Here is a 27,629-nt window from a genome sequence, read left to right as displayed (position 1 = left end):
ACTGCCAACATGAAAACAGACCAAAGTTCAGCATTCATTGCTTCTTCTGCGGCTTCGCCTGAGTAATTCATTTTCTATTTAAAATGTTAAGGAATCACTGATAATTTCAACCATCTGTGAGTTTCAGGCCGTGGACTTGGAGCACCCCGCCTTCTTCCTGCCCCCCACCCCGCCATCTTGTTCTGAAGCAAATCCACGATCCGTGTCTCCTCATGCACCACTCTTTCACCTCCCTCTAGGAAGTGGCCAGAGCCCCCTGGGTGGCCTACCCACCGCCCACTGCCTCAGCCCTCTGCCCAGGGATGAAGTCAACATCACGGTGCCCCTGGGCCCCTCCCCAGGCAGCCAGAGACGTGGACCCCCTCCATCCCCGAGGTGGGCCTGTCTGGTCTAGGGGCAATTTCATTCCCGTGTTGGGAGCGGGGCCAGGGAGGGGGACACTTCTGGGAAGACATAGGGGGACGCTGCTAGGGAAGGGGACACCTGCAAGACACCGGGAGACACCTTTAGGCAATTTCTGCTCTCCCAAGAGGCAGCCACAGAGAAACTGGCCTCTGGGTTTTCTGGGAATGCCGTCCTCTCTGGAAATGACACTCAGAACCCCAGCCATCGTCGGATGTGCCACCCAGGACGGCGGAAGAGCGGGAGGAAGCTGAGACCTGATGGTAACACGGAGCCCCCGGAGCCAAGGAGGCCAGAGGCCCGCCCTGCCTCTAGGTCTGCTTTGGGCATCTGTCCTTGCTGCTGATACACCCAACTGTGCCCTCAGCACGGACCCCTGGGCTCGGTGAGCCAGCCTGGGAGGATGTCAGGATCTTCCAAGATGGCTTCGACCAGAGAGATTCTGACTTCCTCCTCTGGAAGGTTGCACAGTGGCCCCGGGCAGGCTGGGCATCCCACCAGCTTCAGGGCCGTGGCCTCTGCCACCTCTAGTGGGCACTGTCTCTGTGCTCATCTCAGACAACTGTCCTGGCTCCTACCAGAAAGGATGCATTCAGCCACCAGCCACTCACGGGTGGAATCTGGGGAGTCGTCACGCGCGTCCCGCCTCATTGGCCAGACTCTGGTCACCTGGCACCAGCCACTGCAAGGGCGGCTGGAAAGCATGGCGTATTCTGGATAGCCATGCGCCAGTTCTGTTACTGCAAGGAACAGGGGAAATAAATATCGGGACCCAGCTAGCGGCATCCACTGAGGAGAAGCAGGTTTAATGGACCCTTTTTAATCAGAGCAACTTCAGATGCAAAGGAAATGATCATCAGCCTCCCCCAAATGATTGAGCAGAACCCATTCACCTAGAAATGCAAATATCCCGTTCAGCTCTTCTTTTAAGGTGGATCCCGGAAGGATCCCCGAGATTAGTGATGCATCTTGGGGGTAGAACTAACGACTGAACTCGACCGATTTCCCTCCATTTAACGGCACGAGGGTGGTTTAATTGTATTCTGCTTCATGATCACCAGGATCCCGTAGCAAGCTCCTATTTCACAAGATTATTATTATTAATCAGAGTAATCATGCCATTTATGGGGAAATGAAGACAGACAAATAGAGCAAAGTGATAGAGCACACACACACACACACACACACACACACACACACACACGGGGAGCGCGGCCGACATGGCTGTCGATAAGAGGCTTATGCCACGAAGGTATGAGCCAGACTTTGATTTAGCAGCAGCAGGTTTTAAATGATGCATGAGAAGCCACCAGAGCGAATCCTTTCTCCACACTCCCCTCAGGGTCAAGCACCGTGTTTCAATTATAATTCCCCCAAATTGCTGTGTTGTAGAGCAAATGCTCCACATTAAACAGCAGCCCAGCGCCGTCCTCCGTGGGGCAAGAATCAGAAAATCTAGATCAGAGGCTTGTTGAAATACACCCCGAGATACCCAGCTGCAAAACACATTAAAGACTCCAACGATGATGGGAATGTTTCTGACGCCGGAATTCCCCAAAGAGGCCACTTTTGCAGAAAACAAGTTTATTATTTATAGCGGCAAATAAGGTTTCTCAGTGCAGCCACGGAGGCATCTTGCCATTAGAGGAAGGAGGCTCCGTCGCACAGCCCATTATGAAAATCATATTTACATTAAGGGGCCCGTTTCTTCCCAGAGTGTGCTCCTGGTGGGCGCGCAAGGAGATACGGAGATGTTCAGTCTGGCCTTTCATTTCAAAAATGGCGCTCTGCCTTGGGAAAAGGTTTTATGTACAAAGACACCATTTTCCAAGTCCTGCTTCAAGCTATGGGTCAATTTTAAGAGGGTTCTCAGAGGGGCTGGCCATGAGTCTCAAGGGCGTGCGATCGCCACACCAGAGAGTTGCAAAAGCTGGAAAGTCTCACTGAGATCCGTGACCACATTACATTTGCAAACCTGGAGGGGGTCTTTGGCTGGAGAATTATATTTTCTGCTAATTCCCTGTGCATGCATTATTCTAAAGAGAAAAGAGTGATTTGGGAGCTACTTTCCACCTGGCGGGATGCTGACTGACCCAACTCCTTTGGATTCAAGCAGAAGAGAAAGGACCGTCCTCGGAGGGACGAAGGCGGAAGGAAGACCCGGAGCCAGCCCCTCTGCAGGCGTAGCTCCTGGGAGGAGAAGGGGAGGGACCCACGGCTTTCCTGACTTCTCCAGCACTGCACACCCGTAGCCAGCCTGTCCCCCACCCTGTCCCCCACCCTGTCCTGGGCTTGATGGGCTGAGGTGAGCTGCCGTCTTCCTGTCACTCTGCCAAGTCGACACGTCCCTCTTTGGGGCTCACAAGGTACTTCCAGGGCTGGAGCACAGTCCAGAGCCCCCCGAGTTCCCACACCAGCTAAACCGCAGAGTCTGGCTCCAGGGGCCAAGCAGTGCCCGTGGGGATGCCCGCCCGCTCCACCTGGACTCCGGAAGGACGTCACCTGCCGCAGGCCCCGACACCTGCTAGGTGCCGCACCGTCTGGACATCTTCCTCTCCTACCACATCCACCTTCGGCTCCAGCCCTCTAAGGCCACGTATGTCCCCCAGTGCTCTGTGCCTCTGTGTCAGCTGAATATTCAAAGGATGTTCACGATCCACCGGCACGGGCAGAATATTTTTGATAATGAATTTCATACAAGGAGTGTGATTTATGAAGACCTGTCGCCGCTAAATGTGACATGGAAACTTAGGTTATAGACAAGTTAGCCTTAAGCCAGGGGCTTGAAGGGGGGATCCCATGCGGGGTTATGAAAGAGAAGAGCCACCAAACTCAACAACAGAACTCTGCCCCTCCCTCCCCACCCCGTGCCAAAGGCCACCTCAGCAGCCTGGCCTTCTCCTACCCTGCCCCGTGACTTGGCTCCTCACCGTGTCCACCCTTCTCAACACAAAGGAAAAAATCAGAGATTTGCTCCGGCCACCCAAGCCCTCCTCTAAAATGCAGACGCCCAAGAAATCGCGCAGCCCACCAGTCACCTACCCAGGGGCCTGACGTGCTCACGCTCCAGGTCTCGTGACTCAGCGTGACTCAGTTCCTGCAGCACAGGTCATTGATCCAGTGTGCGTTCAGGGGGAAAGGGGAACAGCTCTGTGACGGACAGGTGTCCCAAAGCCAGGGGTTCACATGCCACATTCACATTACAACAGACATGTCCAGAGTCCCCGCTGGAGGACCCACACGAGGCTACGGCCCTGGTCACCGGTCACTGCTGCAGAGCCCACATGCCACCCATGTCCCCGCCGCCCCCACTTGGGCACAGTGAGCACAGCCTGGGGAGGGACAGGCCCTGGCCTTGGCAGAGGGCAGCCCCGTGGAGAAAGAGAAGCAGGGGTGGTAGCGAAGGCCACGTCCCAGCGGTCCAGGTCGCCCGGGTGCAGAGGCTGTGGAACGTCCCCCTGGACCCGGGCCTCTTTTCTCAGCCTTTGGTTGCTCTCTTAGGGGGTGGGGGAGGGGAGGCGAGTGACAGGTGCTCTGAGAACTGGTCTGAAAATACCCGACGCGCACCACGGCCGAGCGCGTCTCTGGGACCCTCAGTGACCCTATCAGGGGCTGGTGGACGGGGGATTGTGGGCCAGGCCCTGGGGACCCCAGGAGTGTGTGAGCCTGCAGGTCAAGGTCAAGACCACACTGCACAGGGGCTGTCCAGTGAAGGTGACTGACCGGGGGAGACAGGGCAGCGGGAGAGGAAGAACAGGAGGGGCCGGGGAACGTGGGGGAGAGGCGGGAGCTCAAGTCCACCCAGACCCCGGTGCCACACCGTCACCCCTGGAAAAGCAAGTTCTGTGCAAACGCTCCACACGGCGGAGGTTTTTCTGGACGTTTAGTTGTCACAAAATGGTCTCCCTGGTGACCAGAAGGGTCAAGGCTTTTGCCAAAAGACAGCAGCGTGGATCCTGGGCCCTGCGCTTCACACGGGTGGACTTCATGACCAGGAGGAGGCCCAGAAAGCCCGGAAACTTCTGGGATGCAGGGGGATGGCCAGTATTTCCTAAAACACATCAGAGGAGGGCAGGAGGCGTGTCCCTGTACGGCGGGCACCAAGGTGTGGGGCTCATGCCACCACCCCAGATGACCTCAGGTGACCCCCAGAGGGGCCCCTAAACCACAGCGTCCTGGGGAGAACTTAGTCCCTGGGTTCTTTTGGTCCCTCGAGGACCTACTCATTATTAAATATTTAGCATCTAAGTCCAGCTCTGCCCTCGAGGCCACAGAGAAGGAGCGGGGCCCGGGTTGGCAGGTACGACGTGACAACATCAATGTCGCCGTCATGTTCAACTTCAGGCAAGGAGCACTGGGCTTCCTTCACAGGAGCCGGGCAACGTGACCCTTTGAAAGGTTTGGTATATAAAGTCAGCCACGTGGGAGAAAGCTACCTGACGTCCTGGTCCCACAGAGCTGAGACGCCGGGAGGTGGGCCAGCCCTGAGCAGGGGTGCGCGGCAGCCCCTGGGTCCGAGAAGACCCCAGCGTCCCTCCAGCCCAGCCCTGCAACTTGCCGACCACACGGGGGACACCTGGGATGATACCTTAGGACCCCAAGAGACTTGCTCCTAACCTCCTCAGTCCAAGAAGGGACCCGGGGGACAGCGCAGGAGGAAAACACAGCCTGGTTTCAGGTTCGAGGGACAGTAAGTTTGATGGCAGAACTGCGTGGCCTCCTGGGAGCGGCAAGACCCTGGGCCCAGCGCTTCATGGGGGGTACTTCAGGAGCAGGAGGAGGCCCAGAAGACCTGGAAAGTTCTGTTGGAGAAAGAACACTGGGTCTTTGGCCAGGGCCTAAAAATACAAGGCAGTAAGTGGGACCCAATGTGGGCCCAGAGGGTAATTTTTAAAATCAGCAGAAATAGAATGGAAGACCTGATTTCCATTCTGATGACCTTAGCCAAAGCCCTCCACTATTTTACTTGAAAAAAAAAATGCAGTTTAAAAATAAAACCCCGGTCTCATCCAACTCATAAATCAGGAGCCAGGACAGTCTCTGCTGACGGAGGCTCCTGCGGCTGTCTCCCCGGCCCGACCCCCTGGGGACGAGATCCGCTTTCTCTCCCTTTAGGGAGAGGCTCAGGAGCCTGGGCATCACCTCTGCCGGCTCCCTGCCCTCGGGTCCTGGTGGGAGTCTCTCTCCTTGCTGCCTTACACCACAGTAAGTCAGCTCATGGAGCTCCTGGGAGACGCAGGCCCTCCCCCCTGCAGAAGGAGCACGTTCGATTGGGAGGTTCAGGTCCGAGTCCCTCGGGGCTGGCGGGGACACGGCGAGGGGGCGGCCCTGCAGGGGGCCGGTCATCAGCCCCACCCCGGGCACTGCCGGGTAGCACTCAGTCTTTGCAGGTGGCCGGAAGCCTGCAGCTTGTGTTGCTATTCATGTCCAACCTCGGGTTTCCAACCGTGGGGATCATTTTCCAAAACCATGTGCACAGAGGCCAGCGTATCTGGATTCAGCCCTGGACCGCCAGGTGGCCGCCTGGGCCAGGTGACTCAGCCGTAGGGCAGGGGCTTGAACCGTTACCTCACCTGGAGTGAGCACTGGTCGGAGGACAGGCATGCAGGCCCAGGGCAGGAGAGGGCTGCTCACGGTGGCCCGCGGAGAGAGGGAGAGCGTGACAGTCACTCGAGGTGGGGACAGGCGAGAGCAGGCAGCGGAGGACACCGAGGCAGGAGGCTCCCGGTCGTACTCAGGAAGCTCTGGACGGCGAGGCTTGGCCGGAGAAGTCGGATGCAGGGAGGTCAGATACAAGGCGCGCAAAGCAAGTGAGGGTCGAGAGGGACCGAGGTCTTGACTAGGAACCTGAGAAATTTTTTATCTCAGGGAATGACCGTCTGGAGGGCCCGGGACAGGAGTAATGGAAGGTCTTTCCAACCAGCTAATCCAGGTGCAGGGGAGGGGAGTCGGAGGGGCCAGGCCTGGAAAGCCGGTGAGACCCAGAGCAGCCACAGGGCCACAGCGTGCTGCTGCCGGAACCGAGCAAGGCAGTGCCATGCCCTTTGACCTCCAGAGCTGTGAGCTAAGCATACATCTTTTCTTTACAAAGTCAGCCTGCCTCAGGTATTGCGTCACAGTAGCAAGGAGGGGTGAATGCAGAGACTGCAAGAACATGACCTTTCTGGGGTTTTTGCCCCTGGCTAAAGGAACTAAAGGGAGAATCAGAAGAAAGGAGAGGACACCTGCTTGGAATTAAAAAGACTCTACCTAAAAGCACAGGTTCCATCCAGAGCTTCTCTGTGGCGAAAGGGAAGCTAAAGAAGAAGACAAGGAGAGAGTGGTAAAGTCGTGGATGCCAAGCCTTTCTACCCGGCGTGGCTCCTCGGGAGCCTGGATGGGGCTGGAAAAGAGGCAGGCGGCCCCGAGTTACCTGCCAGGTCCGAGAGACAGCTCCAGATCCCCCGACGTGCAGGGCTCCGGGCAGCTGTGCCGGGCGAAGGCCGAGGTCCTCACCAGCACACAGCTCTGCCACCGGCTGTCCACAGCGGCCAAAGACCAGCAGCGGAGCCTGGAGACCACTCAATATTCAGGCCACCGTCAGGAAGCGCCCGCCTGCTCCAACCCGGGGACAGGGGAGATGACGCCAGGATCCCTGCACCTAAGCCCCACTTCCCCTCCCCCGCTCTGCCCCCACCTGTCCCCCAGTGTCCTGCCAAGGACAGGCTGGGCCTGGCTTATCACAGGCTCTGGTCTCACCGGCCATTCCGGCCTGCTGGCAGGAAGCGGGACCGGGCAGTCGGCACCTCCGTCTGTGCTTGCTGCATCCTGTGGGCGGCAGAGTCCGGGAGCCGCTGCGGGCACTTCCTGGGTGGGCTGGCCGCCGGCTGAACCTGCCAGGGCCTGTCCTCACAGGCGAACTAGGCCGGCCCTGTCTAAGGGATAGGAGCAACCACCGCTTCCAGCCCCCCTGGCTGCCGAGGGTCAGGGCCAGCCTCTTCATAGGGGGTTCCTGAACTCCCCAGCATTGGAGGGGTTCACGCAGCCTGGGCACAGCAAAGGCCCAGGGGCCACAGGACCAGAACAAAATGAAACTGTGTCCCCCGACTGCGTTGGTCAGATTCCCCTGTCGGGGCCTCAAGATGCCCTCGCATTTAGAACTGACCTAATGACCACTAACAGCCCCTTCCAAAGGAGACACCAGGAACTCATGGGACAGTTGTATACGTCCCCGAGCAGAAGGCCACCCACACAGAGAGCAGCACAGGGGTGTGAGGGTCTGGGTGTGAGGGGCCCTCGCAGCGACGCTCAAAGGTGACAGCTGTGACCTAATTAGTGCATCCTGAATGGACTGACGCGGTGGCCACTGAGGAGGTGGGCCACGGGGGGCTGCCCTGGACGGTGCATCTTCCCTGTTACCCCCTCCCCGCTCTCTCTGCCTCCTGAACCCACCATGAGCCCACAGCTCTCCTCTGCCACGTCCGGCCGCCACGATGTTCTGCCTCGCCTCCGGCCCAGAGCCATGGAGTTGGCCCACCGTGGACGAAGCCTCTGAAACCAGGAGCCAGAACAGAACTTTCCCTCCGCTCAGCGGCGCGCCTGTCAGGGATTTTGGTCACGGCCACACAACACTGAGTCACGGGGCAGGGAATGGCCAACCTTGTGAGAATCCCCAGGGAAAGTGCGGGTGAGGGTTTGCATTTCAATAAGGGACCAGCCCATCAGCTGGCCTCAAATGAGGATGCAGACCCTGACCAGAGGCCACTGCTGGCGGTCACCTCGGCCCCAGGAGAGGTAGCAAGCAGGTCAGAACCTCTCGTCCCGTGACCTGGATCTTGACCATCCTCTGGGCTGGAGAAGTACACCAGGTCTAGGGCCGGGCTGCTCAGATCCAGATCCCCTGCTGCGGAGGGCTGCGGACCCTGGGGATCGCTCACTCCCCACAGGGGGTCACCACCCAGGGCAGCCTTGCAATCCCCGTTCTCTGCAGTCCATGACGTTTCCTTGACGAAAAAGAATTCTCTAGTCTAGAGAACGCATCCGGCTGTGATTTGGGCCAGACGCTCTGACGATGGGTTCAAATCCTAGCTCTACACATCCTGGCGGTGTGGTCTGGGGGACTCTCTAGACGGTCCTCTGCCTGCTTCCTCTCTGTGAAACGGGGAGACAGCAGTGCCCGCCCCCCGAGATGCTGTCCATGAAGTACTTGGTGGATGACCGGCACCTGTGATGGACGGTGCTGCAACCGGCCACCCTGCATTACCCCTGGGGAGAGCCAGACGTCACAAAACAAATGACCTGATGTCTAACAAATTACCTGCCCGTCCCATGACGTCCCCATCGTCATCGGGGCCTCCAGGAAGTCTGCCCCGCCTGGTCTGAGCATGAGCCCTACTGGAAGAACTGTTGTAAACATGCAACTCAAAATCGAAACCACACCCGTCCTTGCACACACACACACCACACACGTGTGCAGAGAAATGTGCATAGACCATCCTAGACCTGGGACTCAACAGCACGTCTGGAGAGACTCTCAGAGGCCACACACGGTAAAGGGAGATGCACTTCTTATCGGGTAACTCTGTGCTCACGTAAACTCGTTAGTTCTTATAAAACAAAACCAGAATACAATGGCCACCGGAAGTTCATTTTCATTGTACATTTAAAACCCAAAACCCAGTCTTCAGAATGCCAACTGGTGATCCCCCCGGGTGGCACTTACGGTTCACGCATCTTGGGGTTCCACAGCGGACGTGCCTGCGGCAGCGTCTCTGAGAAGGTCTACAACCGGGACCGGGCGGAACCCGATTCAACCCGACATTCCCTACATTTGTTGATCATGGAGCAGCCCCCCACCCCTGGCCTTTGTTGTAAGATATTGTCTCTGAAAACTGCACATGGAAGGTCACACCACCTCCGCATTTATTTTAAAAGGCTTTGGCTGCCACCGTGGGCACTGTGTCCATCTGAGGGGTCAGAATTTCGCTGCAGGAAAGCCTGGGTCTCTCCCTTAGGAACTGATGTCCACCCTCAGCGCATTCAACGTTTCGTCCACTGTTTCAGCTCCATCCTGCCTCGGCTCTCTTCCCTGAAATGGGCACAACAGCCGCGACCGTGTTTGGTGGGTTAAAACTGCATCTCTGCAGAACGGAGCTTCGTCACTGACCCGAGAGAGGACAGCATCCCTGCCAGACATGCTTCTCCCTGCGCTGTCCCAAGAGGAAGCCCAGGAAGGACGGAGCCCACCAGCAGCGGCTCTCAGGACCATACTGGGGGAGCAGGGGTGCTCTGGGCACGAGGGACAGAGCCTGCTGAGCACTCCATGGCTCGTGACCAGACACATCGGTGGAGGGAGAGGCCCGGCTGGTGGCGAGGACCCAAGAAACCTGCCCAGCCTGATGCAGGGCTGTGCTGGGGCTCGGGAAGGAGCCGGGGCAGCGGTACAGCTCCTTATCTGCCCGGGTGGTTGCTGCAGCGACCGTCCTGTTCGTAAACAAGGCCTGGACTGGCGTGGGCACCGCTGCCTGCCCCTCGGGGTCCTTCACATAATAAAGATGCGTGCGACTGGATTTTACCCAGGAGGCCACCCCAGAGCTCAACAGTGAAGCCGGATTGAACCCACAGTGCACAGCAGCACACTCCACTTAGGTTCCAATCCTCCGGGAGGGGAAAGGCCCATCCTCTACGGTGCGTTTAAATAAGTGAGACCACGGCCTGAGGGTGCCTACTTCCTGGTGCTGCGAAGCCTTGGGCTGAGCTCTCACTGACACTAAGATGACTTTGCTGGGAATCAACCGCGTCATGGAGGTTGGAGATGAAAATCAGACGAAGCTTAGATCAGGGGCGTCTGATTCCCCAGGTCTGGAAATCGTGTCATCCTCTTTGACCCGGCCTTTCCAAGCCCAGGATTGGGCTCAGGAGCTCATCAAGATGCAGGCAAAGAGTAACCTGCACGGTTGTTCCTGTAACCAGCTATAACCAGCTATAACCAGACACCCACCACTACAGAAAAAACCGTGAGCTATGAATACCTTGGTCTACACCAGCCTTCAAAAGGAACCAGGTGCTGACGGAGCGTCTCATGCACACCCCTCAGCACCCCTCCTGCCCACCCATGTGTATGGCAGCACTGGTCGCAACAGCCACGCCGTGGACCAGCCCAGGTGCCTCAACAGAGGAGAGGACAAAGGACACGTGGTCTATACGCACAGTGGAGCACGACTCAGCCAGAAAGAAGAGTGAAACGCCGTCATTACAGAAGTGGAAGACATCAGGTCAAAGGCACTGACTCAGGAGGCAGATGTCCCAGGCTTTCCGCCCTGAGGAAACCACGGGGAAGGAAGATGGTCTGACAGTAGGAGAGTCTGGGAAGGGGGTCGGCGGGGAAGAGGGGGAGTGAGTGAGGTGGGGAGGGGGAGGGGGGCTGGTCAAAGCTCCGTCGGTGCCGGTGTGGGAAACCACAGCCAAGACCGAAGATCTGCACAGTTAGTAGGTGTTGATCCCAGCAACACAAACAAGCAGATCTCCAAGGGGAGAAGTGCAGCCACACCTGGCTCAGCAGCAGGGATACAGTCATTTCTTCACTGTGCCAAGGTCCTGGAGTGTCTTAGGGACCCCGAGACGGCTGTGCTGTCCCTAGGTGATCTCATCTTACAGGATCACCGTCACACCTGTGGCCTGTGGGGGACTGAAATGTTATGTGGTGCATGGCAATAAATAAGTACACAAATTTGGTGTTGCCTGGGGTTTTAAAAAAATTTTTATTTACTTATATTGTCAGTCCTGGGGAAGGAACGCAGGGGTACTTTACCCCTGAGCCACATCCCCAGCCCTTTTATTTTTTATTTAGAGACAGGGTCTTGCTAAATTGCTTAGGGCCTCACTAAGTTGCTGAGGCTGGCTTTGAATCTGCAATCCTCCTGCCTCAGCCTCCAGAGGTGCAGGGACGACACCATCATACCCTACTTGCCTGGTTCTTTTAAACTGGTAAGATAACCAAGAATATTAATGCTTAAACACACCAACACTGTCTCCAGGATCCCAGTAAAAAATTGAAAGTTGATCTTTAGGGGAAAAGGGGTATGTGTGTTGGGTGCTAATCAGCTTTTGGATGCTATGACCTCCTCTGTGGTCTCAGCCCCTGCTGGGGGCCTCCTCTGTGCCCCCAGCCAACCCAGCTCACGCAGCCACAGAGCCTCCCTTGCCTGCTTCCTGCCCAGGGAGGCACAGCTGGCCCTCCTGCTGACCTGGGTGGCTCCCCATGCCCAGTGAGTTCCCGAGCCCCGCCCACACCTCTGCAAGGACTTCCTTCCTTGATTCTCTTATGGGAACCAGCCGAGGTGACCCTTGTCTCTGTCCAGGATCACGGCCGAGTGATACTCTGCTCTGTGCCCAGACATAAAGACATGGCAGGGTGTCTAGGACCAAGGATGACCAGCCGTTTGTAGAGGTCCCACGTCCACCTCATGGAGAACACATCCCCGGGCCTCTGTGCGACTTCGACCTGGAGATGACCACTGCCCAGCACGGCCGACCTTGTGGTATCCCTGCTCCTAAGTCCCGATGGGGTTCTGCCAGAACCACATGGGTCGTGTCCACCACGGGCCTGACCGTACTCTCTCATCTGAAGCCAACTCCAATACGGCCAGGGGACAGCTCGCCCCGCCCTGTGCTCTGTCCAAACCACAGTGGTGACCCGGCTCCTGCAGCCCTCGGGTTCCGGGGCTGGGCCTGCTCTGGCTGCAGAGGCAGGGAGCCAAAGGGACCATCGGATGCCCTGGACTTCGTCCAGATCCCCTGCAGGAACCCCAGCTGTCATCACGTGCTGTCAGGGCACACAGACAGAGTCTCGGCCACGTCATGAGGCCAGACACAGGAAGCCAGCCACAGACCAAGGTCAACAGGGGACGAAGGCCGGTCAGGCTCCCTGTCTCCTGAGAATGCAAGGAGCTGGACACTGAGACAGGCCATCATCGGCAGAGCCGACGCCCATAGCTGACCCTAGCTGCCAAGGAGCTCAGATCTGCGCTGTCAGAGGCTTGGAGCACACAGCTGAGTTGCTGAGGCTGGCCTTGAACATGCGATCCTCCTGCCTCGGCCTCCTGGGTGACAGGGATGACAGGCATGTGCCACCGTGCCCGGACTCCAGACAATATTTCTAATGCCTCACCATTCTCACATTCTGGTCCTTTCCTTCCACACACCCAGGTGCACAGCCTTCAATTCATTCTTATCTTTCAGAAAACCTACTTTTACCCATTCGAGGAAACTTGTCTAAATATTCCTGCTGCGACACCCCCTTGCCTTCTCCCAGAATTCTGCATGGTGGGTTCCATCAGTGAAACGACCTTTGCCCTGTAGCAGAGCACATTTACCGCACACCCTCTGTACCTGGAGAAGGACGTCCAACACCACCCGTGGGATCCTGTGGCCCTGACTGGACGTCCAGTCCACAGGCAGCCCCCCCTTTCACCCGAGCATCAGAATACACAGCAAGGCAGAGGTGGGGGGCTCTGGGTCCTGGTAGATCCCTCGACTCCAGCTTCTTTGCAGCTTCTCTGGGCCTCTTTGCAGCTTCTCTGGGGCGGAGATGCCATTTTAAAAGCCTGGTCCCAGGCGCCTCCTCCCAGAGAGCTGTGTCTTTGGGAATGGAGCTCTTGCTAGTTAGGCCTACTGCGGGCTCCACCCCAGGGAGCCCGATATAGAAGGACCAGAAAGACCTATCAGGGCACTTTGTTCTAGACTGATAAAAATGTCATTTACTGAGTATTTGGCTGTGTGTCCTCCGCTGTGTTTGATTCTGCATGAAAAAAAAAAATTCTCCGAGGGAGATATCACTATTGCAAGGAGGATGTTGGGGCTCAGAGAAATCCATCAGCTGTGAAGCCACAGAGATAAAGCTCACGTTCTTGGCCCCTGTGTGGAGCAGGACCACCCACACTGTAGAAGGGGGAGGCAGCCGTCACCTGAAATTCACTTTGGTAACTTGCAGATTATAGACAACATTGTAGGTGCTCTAGGCGGATCCGTCTTTAGAAACTTTGACAAGTACTCCAAAGGCAGCAAGTGCATGAGTCAGCCTCTGTGAGGTTGTGCTTCAGTAACAAAATATCAGTGGTTTACAACAAAACCCCTCATTGCTTCTTTGTGTTGCTGTAGGCCAGCTGAGGCTCTGTTCCGAGCATCTTCTCCGTTCTGGGGATCATCTGAGAGGCGGTGGGCACGGGGCAGTACATTTTAAAGGGACAACGAAGAAACTTGCGGTAGCTCTGAAACTTCTGCATGGAGGTAGCACATGTCATTTCCTCCCACATCCTATTGGATGAAGCCAGTCCCCAGGGCAAACTTGACGTCAATGGATAAAGAAGTTCCCTTCCTCAGGGCAGGCAATGCCCGTCAGGTGGCAGAGGGTGGGGAAGGAAGCTATTGCTGAAGAGGAGCAAAGAATGGGGAACAATGGTGTGGTGAGACCCACCATAGCAACTGCAGGCAGAAACTCCAGGGTCAGACATGGTCCACCTCCCACCTATGTGAGGGGACAGTAGCTACAAGCAACAGGGAACTCAGCCTGGCTCAAGCACAGAGGTAGAGCTTACCGGCTTCGTGAAAGACGCATGAAGCTTTGCATGTGGCTTGTCCTAGACACGCCACAGAGGCCACGCAGACCCTTGCCTCCTGCTGGCTTCACTCTTGAGTAGATGGGTGCCCACCCTGCAGGACTTCTAGGCTCCTGACTCCAAACCAGCACAAAGGGCGAGCGTCTCTGACAGATTCTGCACACGCCCAGGACTGACCCTGACTGGAAGGGTCTGGGGGCCAGCCCCTCTCCACCAAGCAGCAGGTGGAGGGCTCAGTGCTCCCTCGGGCCAGCCTTGGGCCACACCTGCAGCCAGAAGGGGACCCTCCTGCACCCCCATAAGCTGAGAGCCTGGGCTCCTCTGAAATTCCCAGAAACCCCAAATCCCTGGAGCGTTCCAATGCGTCTTCCCAGCATTCACACCAACTCACAGGAACAGTCGAACAGACTCGAGAGTCTGGCACCTCTGCCGTGTTTACCCCGGCCACCATCTGCACGGCTATTTCCACTCCTCCTTTACAAACTGAACTCGCCTTCGCGACAGATGATGGCTGAAAAGATGATGTAAGAGATCAACATTTACTGACTCAAACAGAGGAAATGCCAGAAATGAAACAATTCTCGAATGGGAGCATCACAGAGCCTCCCCATGCAGGTCAGGTCCCGTGCCTTTTCTGCCCAGGTTACAAACCAGATGCTCACAGACCATGTCCACGCCGTAGAAGCTCGGCATACTGATACGGGTGGTGGTTTTAACGAGGGAAATCTGTGCTGTAAACTACTGGTAAGTTTTAAGTAAAATGGTCCTCAAGGAAATGCACATTTCAGTCTAAGCAGACGGCAATAAAATACTTTGCATGTCCATTTCACAGGGTTGGTGACCACAGCCCCTCTGGTGTTCTTGTGCTACCTAGAGTAGCACTTGCTGCTGCAACAAATAGCCCCCAGGTTTAAATGGTGCGATGCAACAGAGGCTTGTTTTTCATTCAAGGTAGTTCTCCAAGGTTGGAATTCCAGGTTCCCCCGATGCAGCGACGCAGCCTCCCATCTTGGCCCGAGGCTCTCCGCCCAGGAGGACAGGTGTGTCTTCAGTCTCAGCTCACGGGGCCCAAGTGTACCTGACTGCCAGGCTGTGCCGTGCGCTAGGATGTTCAGCAGAAGCCCTGGTGTCCTCCCCGTAGCCCCCTGGCCCCAATGCCTCTGAGTGCCCTGACCGAGGCACAGCCTGACCTTGGGCCCAACACTGGGTGACCTTGGCTGTGTCACCATTTCCAGGTGATTCCGACACGTGATAAGGGTTGAGAACCGAGGCCCTGGTCATCTACCTCTTGGAGAGAGCACGCTGGAGCCACAGCCCTGCCCAGAAGCCTGGTCAGCGTCAATGCCGATAGCTTCCACTCTGCCTTCGACAGGAGGAGGACTGGCCACAATGCCCACCACCCACACCACAGGGGCAGGAGCGCTGGAAACCTCGTCCCTGGGTGAGCAACTGTGGCACACAGACGGGAGCACCCACATGGGTGGACAGAGGAGGACTGGTCACCAACCTGTTTTCCCCTTCGGCTGCAGGACCCACCCCTCACATTGGTGGCAGCTGTGTGGCTCACTGAAGTGACAAGTATCCTCCCTGTGGACACTGTCTGTAACCAGAAGTGGTGGGGACTCGGTCCTTCACCCTCCTAAGCCAACTCTCCAGAAATGGGCGCCACGGTCAGTGCTTTCATCCTTGAAGTGATCTAAAAGTAGGTGCTTAGGACAGAACGGTTTCTCACGGGTCACCCTCGCTCCCTTCCTGTCTTTCCAAACTGCGAGCAGAGCTGGGCACCTCCCAGCTGCATGACCACCTCTGCCTTAGACCCGGGCCCCACCCAGCGGTCACCACCCCCCTGTGGCTGACCACCTGCTGTGGACATGACCACTTTATTCAACAGACACATCACTACTGTCCTACAAAGAGCTGGGGGTGCGGAGACAGGGGAGAGGTGTCACAGGGGACAACACACGTTCCACCTCTTGCTCCTCCACTGGACAATGTCACCAGGACCAACCATGTGCCCGGCCCTGGCTAGAGCTGGGGATCACCGCCACGAGCCAGAGGCACAGCCGGCCTTGGGAGGCCATGGAGTGAGGACGCGGCCACCCAGAGGAGGTCACCCAGAAACACCGCCCCCCCCCGAAACTCACACACAAAACACGGGATGGATGTCACACTCCAAAGAGCCCGGCCAGGGGAGGGGGAGCATGCTGAAGTCCCTGGAAAGCACCTGTGAGGACAGAGGGGACCCTGCAGGTTGCCGGAGGAAGAGGCCCCATGGACAGGGCTGGCCAGAGCGCAGGACTGTGGAGATGGAGCACTGGAGTAATTACAGAGGAGTCCTCCCTGCACCCAACCCTGAAATTACAGTGAGGTCGACCAGGAGGCGCGTTTCCGGACACAACGGTTTCCCGCAGGGTCACGGTAGGGACGGCCACGTTCTTACTCTCCGTGAGCCAGGTCCTGGGTTTCCTGGAGCATGTGTGTGGGCAGTGGGCATCCTCCACAGCTTTTGTTCCGGAAGCATCTACCAGCGCCTCGAGTGATCCGGCCATGCCATCCGAGGGTGTGACACAAGGCACTGGTCACCTCTCAGGAGGGCCAGCTTTCTGATCAGCTAAGATTCCCACCTCACAGGGACTCCGCGGCCTTCCGACCAAGGCCGCCCTCTGTGAGAGGTGGTTACGGGGTTAAACTGTGCCGTCCCCACGAAGCACTGGTGAGCGGTGACTAAAGGAAGGGCTGTTTTGCTGTGGAATAAAAATCCCCGAGAAGTCAGATGCCACTCGCATCCAGGGATGGCTCCCAAAGCCAGGGCCGGATGACCATCCGAGACGTCCTCGGCCCAGAAGTCTACCTAGAAAACAGACAGCGGCGCGTCGGACGGGACCATTTTACAGACAGGACGACGGAGCCGTTTTCACTGGGGGAGTTAAAGAAGGCTTGAAGTTTGCGTATTTCTGAAATTCCAGTCGAGGGACAAGCTGGATCGAAGTCTCTAACGTTTGATTCCCGAGCACCGCCGGGCTCCCGAACCAAGCTGCCCGGGGAGGACGCTTTCAACAAGATCTAAAACCACACATGGGGGGCCACGGAGCTCACAGAGGGAAAGAAGGAGGGTTCCAGGTGGGCAGGTCCACACAACTGCCTGGACCCTCTAGGCCAAGCACCTCCAGACCACCCACATTCCCACCTCGAAACCAAACCCGTGGAGAGGAGCGTTTCCACGCAGGCCCGTCCCAGTGCCCAGTTTCCACGCCGCCCCCTCCCTAGGCTTGAGAAGACCCTCCTGGCCGCACTTCAAAGCACTGGGCTTGGGAGGACCATCTAGGTTTTTACAGTCGGCCAATAAATCGGACCTTTTGTTTTTCCCTGCAGACCCATAAAGCCTTTTATTTCCATGTGGGGTCATTTATAAATAGGACACTTTATTAAACTCATAAAGACGTGTCACAACCAACACCATCTTTCCAAGGGCAATGAATGAGTTCTTGGGTTCAAGGTCTGCCTGGGATGAGCCAGAACCTGACCTGAGCGGGCGCCACAGGACCTGTCTCGTGACCGTTGGTCTGGCCGGCATTTCTTACTCTTCTGCTCTCTTCCTGGCTCACATCCCTTTCTGAACCGAGAAGGAAAAGAATTTTTAAATAATTTTTTTTAATTTAAAAAGAATTTAAATTAATTAAAAAAAAAAAAAAACCTATCCAGGTGGCCTTTGTTTAAAACATGCCAGACCTTGCGCAGTGCCCTGGGGACACCACGCACAGCAGACAGTGCCTGCCCTGACACTGGGAGAGCAGAGGAGAAGCAGGAGGAAGGCCAGTCAGTGCGTTCAGACGAGGGTGGACTGATGGGGACATGGGTGTTGTGACCCAGTCATGTAACCTCTGAACACTCGTGCGTTAGCACAGGAGCCCAGGGGGACATTTCACATCCACACCACAGTGACATGGACGTATCCTGTCAATCACTCGGTGGTGACGGATCACGGTCCTTCCTGGTGAGGGTGAGTCCTGGGAGCACGAAGGGGGACGAGACGGGGACTTGTCCTCAGACCACCTCCTGCAGCCCTGGCGTTCCTGCTCCTTGGAGGCTGTCCGGAGGCGTGTGGGTCTTGGAACGAGTTCTAGCACTGAGTGGGGGCTGTCCGTCAGGCAGCGTGTCCTCTGCCAAGCAGAAGAAGTGGCCTGTGTGCTGGGGAGGGCCGGGTGTCACCGTCCTCTTTCTCGCCGGCAACCCCTTCAGGCCTCAGGACCCAGTCGGACCTCTGCAGCTGCAGTTGGGTTTGGACCGTCCCCAGAGGCCCTGTGTTGGAGGCTGGGTCTGGGGTGGTGCTATCGGGAGGTGGGGGACCTGTAAATGGTGGGACCCATGGAGGGTTAGGGTCACTGGGGGCGTACCCCGGAAGGCCCTGTGGGACCCACGCACCCTTCTCCCTTGTCCCCCGGCCCCCCGGTGAGCAGCCCTGCTCTGCCACACCCCTACCATGTGCCCTCGGCCTGGGCACCCGAGCGGCACCACCTCCCGCCCAGCAGAGGCGCATCCCCTGGGGAGGGGCTGAGGCAGGCTCCTGGCCCTCCAAAGCCCTCCACCCGGCCTGTGGGAGGCTCTCCACCAGCCTCCGTGTGGGTGCCCCGGCCTCTTCCCTCGTCGGCCACTTTCTCGGAGGTTGCACTCCATTCACAGCTTCCCTGTTTCACACCAGCCGAAGCCCAGCGACGGGGCCCTGGCCAACCTGCTGCTGCTACTCCACCTGTCCCCAGCCAGCCGTCCCAGGTGGCCCTGCATGGAGTGTGAGCCAGCCGCCTACCTTGTAAACCAGCAAGGCTCCCCGACTCCACCAGCCACCCTCCACGTCAGCTGGCCTCACCCCTCTCCCCAGGCACGGGAGCCCAGCCCAGCCCCTCTCCATTCCTAACACCTCCTGAGGTGCCTCACCAACTCGGGCTTCCTGGGAGGTACAGAGGGTTCCTTGGCAGAGCCCCTGACAAAGCGAGCTTCGTTGTGCGAATGTGGTGGTTTCCCGGGGCGTGTGAAAGCTACACTGGCACCGTGCTAGTCTATTAAGTGTGCAACAGCGTGATGCATGAAAGGTACTGGACGAGTCTTATTTTAAAAATATGTGGTTGCTAAAAAATGATACCGAGCCTCTGAGCCTCCAGGGGGTCTGCAGCTCTTTGCTGGCAGGTCCTGCCCCCAGGCTGATGGCCGCTGCAGGCTGGGCACCCGAGACAGTTTCCTAGAATAAGACGACAGAGAGGTTTGTAGCGCAGGTCGACTGTCACGAGAGATTTCTCTGTGGTGTACGAAGCCACGTACCCATGGTGGGCCCTCTTTCCAAACTGGGGCCCATCTCCTCCAATCTTGCTGCTTTATCAGCTAAGTTCATGTTGTCTTCTAAGTCCCAGTCGTCATCCGGGCAGGTTCCCCATCTGCCACAAGAAGCAACGTCTCCGCGGTTAAGGTCTCACCAGGAGCCTGCAGCACTCCGCGGTGCCCTGGGGTCCCAGGGCCAACTGCAGTCCCCCTCTATTCCCTCCACATCTGCATGGGCTTCCTGCACCCAAGCCTTGACCCCTGGACGTCGACCACCAGGGCTGGACCCGCGTTCTTCCAAGCTCTCCTCCAACTCTCCGTTGTGACCTGCTCCACGAAGTCACGAAGGTTCCGGGAGGCGCTGGAATGGTGAGTCCTTCCTGGAAGGCTTTCGATCAACTCCGTCCCCTGGGGAATCGCCGTCTACGACAAGGGCACCTTTAGGAAATGCGCTTCTTAAAGAATGAGACTCGAAAGTTGAGATCACACCTTTACCCACGGGCGGCAGAAAGAGCACCAAGCAGGGATACAAACAGCACGGGTGTCACAGTGTGTCCCTCAGAGCTGGTGGGCCACCAGGGGCAGGCTCAACAAGCAGCAGCCGGTTTAAAGGGATCTCTGAGCAATGGGTGTCCACGTGGGCTTCAGGTCTGCAGGGAGCCCTGGGAGCCGCCGTGGGCCAGCCTGGCTCGGCCACTCCGTCCCTGCAGCCTGGCACACTGGATCTGGTAGACGTCTCGAGGGCCCTGGGACTCCTGAAATGGCAAACGGGCACTGGCTTCAACTTCAAGGCACCAGCACCTTCGCCCCAACCAGAGAGTCCGCCTGTCCTCTGAGCTCTGAGGCCAGGCAGCGGCTTCGCTCCATCTTCTCTCCATGAGCGTCCTGAGGTGTCTTCCTTCGGGGACCAGGCTGCGTCCTGCGCAGGGCAGGTTTCAGGTGCTCTCCCCGGGGCCTGGCTGCCGCGGGTCCTTCAGCACCTGCCACTCTGCCTGCACCTGTGTCCTGGAGACGCCGCCTTCCCATGATGCCCCCGCTGACCTGGTCACGGGCGTCCTCATGGTCGCACAGGGTCACCTTCTGCTTACGAAAAGCAGCTCTCTGTGACACAGGAGGCTACGTCGGTGGCAGACGTCTCCTGGCCACGGAGAGGCCCCACAGACAGCTCCTGGGCTGGGGGAGGATGGAGGACATGCTGCTTGGACCCTGTCCCTAGTCAAGACTGAGTGCTGGTCATTCAAGTCACCTCGGAGGCCAGGCCTACACTTTCCCTACTCTTCAGGAGGGAAACTGAGGCACCGGGGGCTTTGAGCCGTACCTAGAGTCACCACAGGGGCAGCTGGGGGACAACCCCGGGCAGTGTCCCCTGAGGCCATTGCTCCCCACTGCCCCTCAGCAACCGCCCAGTCAGACTTCATAATACTGTGGCTGGTCATTTTTCTATTGGAAGGAGGAGGCAGAGTGCAGCCCCAGGGGCCATAGCTGCCCACCGCCTGGACTTGGCCACAGCCACGACTTCAGGCACTGTCTGTGGCTGAGCTGAGTGACCGCGGCGTAGGCCCTGTGGCCTGAGAGGATGAGCAGGTTCAGCCTCTGGCCCTGTGCAAAGTCTTCTGGCCCACCTCCGGATCCTGTGCACGCCTCTCCCGACATTCCCTGCCTGTGGCCGACCCAAGAGCCTGCCATCCTGCCACAGCCTTCGCCTGCCCCCTGGGGCTTGCAGGGGACACTCCAGGAGCTCAGCTGTGCAGAGGACGCCCAGGGTCCCAGGGGTCAGCCCAGGTACCCTCGCAAGGCCACGTGAGGAGAAAAACCCTAAGTGCGGCACAGAGAGGCCCGGGGAGGGTCTCAGCCCCCCCCCCAGGCGAAGGTCTTCAAAGTGGGTGCAGAGACAGGAAGGCCCCCCGGGAGGAGAGGCTGGGAAGAGAGCCGGAGAGACGCAGTGGCTCCGTCCACAGCTGAAACGGGCAGGCTGCCAGCACAGGCGTGAGCCAGCCCCCACGGCCACCTGCCACCAGTGTGCCAACCGCCACTTTCCCACTCTGTCAGAGGAACGCAAGCTCCTTCCCAGAGCGCTGGGCGGAGGAGCGGGCGCCGAGTTCTGAGCAGGCAGCCTGGGTGCTGCCAACCGCTCCCAGGGGCTCTTTAGAAGGACCAGTCACAACTACAGGAGGACCAAAGCCAGTGATAAGGCCCTGAGGCACCTCAGCCCCAGAGAGCCACGGTCCAAGACGGACAGCACGTGGCCAGGAACCCAAGGTGCATTTCTCAAGAAGCGCCCAAGCACAGGAACAAGGGAGCCACTTGGACCCTCTCCAAGTAAAGAACGGGACGCCCAGGATCTCGAAGTGACTTCCAAAGCGGAAGCCGTGATCTCCTGGGGGGCCTCAGTCAGGCAGGCAAATCGCCCAGCCCTGGGCCAGCCCCATAAATGACCCTGTGTCTACGCAGGAGGAGCGCTCCCCATGCAGCCGCAGCCCCATCTGCCTGTCACTAGATGGTGACAAGCCCACTGTGTTGTGGGAAGGCTCGGGACACCCCGTCGGCCTCAACATCCTGTGCCATCACTGTCCCGCGGCTTTCCTGAGGTCCACTCGGGACCCAGAGGCTTTCAGTCCACCTCTCCAGCCGTCAAGCCCCGTCTGGCAAGTCCGCGAGACCCACTCCTGACCCGCGTCCAGAGCCGCAAGTCCCACCAGGAGCCCTCTGGCTCCTCCTCTGTTTTCCTGGGACCTCTGATGGGCAGGGACCTGCACCCGCACTCTGTGGGTAGCAGAGTCAGCTGCCCAGCAGCACCGAGGGGCAGAGCACAGCAAGGCTGCTAGTTCCTCTTCAAGCACAAACGGAATTAATTGAACACAGTGGGAGTGGACGTCCACGCGATGTCCTCCACTGGAGCCTTCCAGCCCTAGGGGATGGGGTTCCGTTCCCAGTCTCGGCACCTGGTTTCCATTAGTTTATCGGAATCTTGGTTCTTGGTTTGCACGCCGCCCGACTGGATGCCATTAGTCCATCTGCCATGGCCTCAGATGCCCTTATCTTTCCTGAGTCATTAAAGAAACCCCGCTCTGCTGTTTGGAGATGTGTCGACGCTGGCAGATTACGTGATGCAACGTGTTACGCCAAGCCCCGTTTGACGGACGGCACAGCCTGTGATTTCACGGAGACTCTCCACCCCACACTCTACTGTCGAGGAAGCCCTTTCCAGTGCGCTTATCCGGGATTTTTAAAAACACCGGTCGGGCGGGAAAAGCGCACTGCGGCAGGTAAAGTGCAGGGCGCACAGCAGAGGTGTTGGTGTGCACCCTGGACTTTGGCCCTAGAGGAGGAAGGACCTCTGTGTCACCACCCATGGGGACATCAAGAGACTAATTGACATGGCTTACATCACTCTGCCGAGACCTCGGCCTCCCTGGCTCTCTCTCTGCCCAGGGCCAGTCCCTCCCCAGCCCCCGCTCCACCCCGCAGAGCCTCTCCCGTGCTGAGCTCTGATGAAGCAGGGCCAGAGCTGGACGCCCTGCGTTCAGGTCACAAGAAGCCCCTTCTGCTCCTGCTCATTGGCAGTGACTGACCTGATGAGATGGCCTCGGTCAGGGGCAGCAAGGGAACTCGGAAACAATCCTGAGCGGCGTCCGTTGGGGTCACCGTCTGTCGAGGTCACTGCCTTGAGCACCAGCGGAAGATGGGCACCTTCTGAATCAGGAGGGGCCGTGGCGTCCTGTGCTGGGGCAGAGGCGTGACGATGTCCAGCCACCGCTGTCCAGGCCACTTGGAGATTTGCAAACCCAAGCAGCTCCTGGCCCCAGGAAGGCCATCGGGGGGCAGCTCGGTACCTGCTTCCTGAGTCGGTCGCCGTGCTGAGAGCTCTGCTGTGGCCAGCTCCTCAGCCAGGCAGAGGGTCACCAGGGGGACAAAGTCTCGAAAGCCCACAGCTGGGCTCGGGTCTGTCGTGGCCCAACAGCGCCGTTGGAAATGAGATGGCCAGCTGCTGTCCAGCGAGGAGAGGGGCCAAGCTCAGGCAGAGACTGCGGGAGGCCCTGGGATGAGCCCCTGCTCTGTCACCCACCAGCCGTGCGTGGGTAACGGGTCTGAAGCCGGCCAAGCCTGGGTTCACCCTCAAGACGCAGCTCCTCGGGACTCTGCAGAGGCAGACGGAGGCCGGGGAGGAACACAGCGGGTGTGGCACTGACAGGCTCCATGGTGGGCTGGCATCGCATGGGGCTCCATCTTTGAGGTGGGGTTATTCTGGTCGGTGGTCCCACCCTGGGTCCCTGTGGGGGTCAGATGGGTGCTGAATCCATGTGGGGGGTCCAAGGCCTGTGTCTTGCTTTCCGGAGTCTTCTCTGCTCCTTTATCCTCCCCTCCCACCCACTCAACCCTGCCTGGACTCCCCCTGAGTGCTGCAGACCACAGGGTCCCAGTGAGACCCCAGCCACCCACCCCCTCCTGGTGGCTGCAGCGGTGGCCTGCCTCTCATGCCGTGGGGGGCACTGGACCATGCTCACCTCCCGACTCCCATCTCCTCTCCACGGGCTCCTGGGAGACGGACAGGGCATTTCCTTTCATTTCCCGTTTCCTCCGCAGCACCCAGCACAGGGGTCCTCTGATCCTGTGCTTCCCGCAGCGTGCCCCCAGACGGGCACTGGGCACCTCCTGGTCCGACCCAGAGCCACCTGGCCACGTCCCACAACCCGGCGGTTGATGTGTGTGAGCTTCAGGAAGCCCCGCTCATCTGCCAGGTCTTTCCCAGACCTCGGCCCTCCACATCCTTCCCGGGTAGCTTTTCCACGTCCAATGCCACGGGCACCACCCTGTGCCATGATGGATCTTCACCACACACTGGCACTCCTCCTCAGCCTGGTCCTGAGTACTGACACCAGATGCATAAGGAGTTTGACAAGGCAGAAAGGAATGTCGCCCTTTGTACGATTTGAGGGTCTAGGTGACAATTGTTTTTTTCTGGTACACATCAAAATAAATCGCCATTAAAGTGACATGTTTTTCCATGTCTCGTCTATAACCAACTGGGTGCCACCAAGGCACGCTGGGGGCACGTGGCTGTGGACCTTCTGAAGCTGGGTTAGAAGGTGTCACCCAGGTGCCCAGTCATGTCCCTGAAGGGCTCCCACCAGCACAGTGGCCCCACAGGGTTATGCATTAGTCCTCAGAACAGAGATGGTCATGGGTCTGTCCCTGCACTGTTCCCTGATAACCTGCTGAGTCACATCGCCTACGGGGGGGCTCACTATGGTGGGCTGGTGAGCTCGCCCGGCTCCGTCCCAAGTCAAGCAAGGAGACAGGAGACCAGGAAATGAGCGCAGAGGCTCTGGAGGCGATGGCCAGGGGCTGACATGAGGCTCTGTTGAGGGCTAATTCCATTACAGCTCATTCTCCCTCCTCTTTAACCCGGGAGAGAACAGGAGCTTTACACCGTCTCACAGCTCTGCAGGAGGACAAGAGCGCAGGGTAAAACCTGCCCACAGCTGGGGCTGGATGAGGATAAAGTGGCCCTGCCCGCCCAGCCTCCCCAAAACACCGAGGACAGCAGCAGCATGGGGAGCGTGTAATATGCGGAGGGCACCGACCGTGTGGGAGGACTGGGATTTGGTCATTTGATCCTCACAGTGACATGGTAAGAGCCATCTCCATCTGACGGATGGGGAAACCGAGGCAGGATGGAGACGCTTGCTCTGAGCACCCCTCAGTGGGAGGAGCCTGGGCATGACGCAGATCCTGTGGTCCTAGAGAGCCACGCGGGGCTGCGGCCACCCACCCTGTCCACAAAGCCCCACGTGCAGACTGGGCCGCTCTGGGCCATGCAGGGCCCTCTGACGGAGACAGCCTCAGTGTCCTTGGATGTGCAGGGAGGGGAGGTTTTACAGGCCTGTTTCCGGAAGGTTCCACCACCTCTGTACACGGTCACCCTGGCAGTAGGCTTCTGGGGTCTGAGTCCTTGGGAGTCCCTCAGACCCCATGGAAGCAGTTAGGCCACTGGGGTCATCACCTGGAAAGGAATTGGTACTGGCCTTGAGGACCAGTCGGTTTCTGTGAAAACATGTTGTTTTAAAAACTGGCCCCTGCCCCTGTTCTCTGGCTTCCTGCCTGGACAGCTGGTCTCTCCCTCGAATACACTCCCCCCATGATGCCATCTGCCACGAGGCTCCACCTCAGCCAGGGGAAGCCCACCCCATACTCCTGGATCTTGAGAACTACCAGCTAAATCAACGACTTTTCTTCACCCAGTACCCAGCCTTGGGTATTTTGTTATAGCAACAGAAACTAGTCTAATACAGGGGTAAGAGTCCTCAATCCTGGACAGTGGCCAGCATGGAATGAGGCTCCTCATTCCATCAAAGAGGAGCTGAGCAAAGGTGAGCACCTGGGACCAGCAGCTGCTGTCACCAGCAGCGGCTCTGCTTTTTATTGAGTCTCTGCGTCTGCCCGAGACACCAGCAAGCATGGGAAGTTTGATCCTCCAGTTATACGAAGCACGTCTGTGTTTTTTTCCAAATGTTTTTGTTTAAGCACACGTGAGACATAAACAAAACGTACACACAGCTCAACAGCAACCGCAGAGGGAATGCCGCTCTGCTGCCCCCGGAGCCTCTGAGCACTGCCCTCCCTGTCCGTCAAACAGGGCTGTCGTCCTCGGCACTGGGCACACTGGGGCCTGGGAGTGCTCTTAAGAGGCTGTCCGGTGCCCGGTAGGATGGTCAGCAGAGATTCTTGGAGCAACCATTTCTCTGGACATTGACTAATGTCCCTCGTGGGCACAATCACTCCTGGAGGAGGACCAGTGTGCATCTTGACCATTCTGCTGGTCACCTCCTGACTTCCTGGAGACTCTTTCCACCTCAGCACGTACCCCTCAGCATTACCATGTAAGTTTTCCTGGTGAAAGGAATTCTTTATCAGATAATTCAATCTAGTCAATAGAACCCCCAGTCATGGCCCCCTAAAATGGCCTTTATTGGTGAGGTGACCATGTAAGTAACTGTCCAACCTGGACAAGACTCATCCTGGCAGGCAGCTCGAGCACCCTACTCCTAAGGAGCTCTGTTGTGAGTGATCATGCCCACAGCCACACGGCTAGGGGTCCCTTCCCACAAGCTACCTGTCCCTGAGTGACCGAGGACCATTAAAAGCAGCACATCCAGCTGGGCATGGTGGCGCTGCCTGTGGGCCCAGCGGCTCGGAGGCTGAGGCAGGAGGATCCCAGGCTAGAGGCCAGCTTCAGCAGCTTACCCAGCCCCATCCTGCAGTCGCACCCCCCAAACTTCCTGAGAGTAGCTCACTGCAGGGTACGTGGTACTGCCACCCCAAATGTATGTGTGTGTCCACGTGTAGGACTGCCTCAGGGTTCAATGGAATGCGAGCTCTTGTCACTAAGGCACGATGACCCACTATCTTCTACCTCACTGTATATGCTTCCAATACCGGCCGGGACTCGCTGAATGGATTTTATGATCTTCGTTTTGAAAATGCTACTCTGTGAGATCAGGTTAAAAATGGATTTCACGAGGAAGAAGGAGATGCAAAATGATGTGATCATTTCAGTAAACCAGGTTATTGAGGAAAATGGGTTTTGGTCCCAAGATTACCTAGATAGTTTCTATCAAGCATCTAACAGCAGGAAAAAAACAAAAACAAACAAACAAACAAAAAAAAACCCCACTGTTTTACCACTTCTCTCTGAATGCCCAGGACCAAGATGAACCAGAGAAGGAGGAAAAAAAATCTTAACAGATTAAAAATAAATTAATTGCCAAAAAAGACATCCACCTTCCAAAACCAAATAAAAACAACATAGAGGCAGACAGACAGACAGACACACACACACACACACACACGCTTAGGTCCTGCTGATGAGCTGAGTTTCATTATTGATCCATAGAGCTATAGACTGAAGCGATTCACATCAGGAACCTCGGTAAGAGCTGAGCAGGTGAGATGGTGCCTGAGATAAGAGCAGATCTCTGGGGGCAGGTCTAGAGGGAGGGAGGGAGAGGGGGAGGAGACAGAGAGACAGCCGTGGCTTTTACTTTGGTGTGCAAGGTAACTAGACGATGCAGACGATCACCGAAGACTGGAAGGGGCAGCTGGGGTGTCTCACAGTACTCCATATCCCTGTGTGTTCTGTCCTGTAGCCAAGACACCCTTTCTGTCTGCTCCAAAGCACTGCAAGCCTTCATTAAGTCTGCGGCATCTGACAGCCATCTTGGGTCTCGGGCTGGTGGAAACTGGCCTTGCTGTATGCACACTCAAGAGTGCTGTGGGTGGACTCCTCCCAGGATCCTCCAGCCAGCTAGGCTCAAGGTCTGC

General features: G+C 57.6%; 1 protein-coding gene across 2 annotated transcripts in view; it reads right to left on the bottom strand.

The window, feature by feature from the left end:
- FRMD4B (FERM domain containing 4B) overlaps positions 1-27,629 on the bottom strand; it is a 191,079-nt gene that overhangs the window by 161,130 nt on the left and 2,320 nt on the right. The window contains exon 1 of one of the 2 annotated variants that reach the window (XM_081276148.1): positions 6,815-6,968. The exons of the other annotated variant lie outside the window; for it this stretch is intronic. The gene's annotated coding sequence lies outside the window, so the exon portion shown is untranslated. Of the gene's footprint in view, positions 1-6,814; positions 6,969-27,629 lie in introns of those variants that run through there. 2 annotated transcript variants of the gene reach the window in all.

Source organism: Spermophilus citellus, assembly GCF_964194105.1.
Source record: "Spermophilus citellus genome assembly, chromosome: 19".
NCBI lineage: Eukaryota > Metazoa > Chordata > Mammalia > Rodentia > Sciuridae > Spermophilus > Spermophilus citellus.
This window is presented reverse-complemented; position numbering and strand designations above follow the sequence as displayed.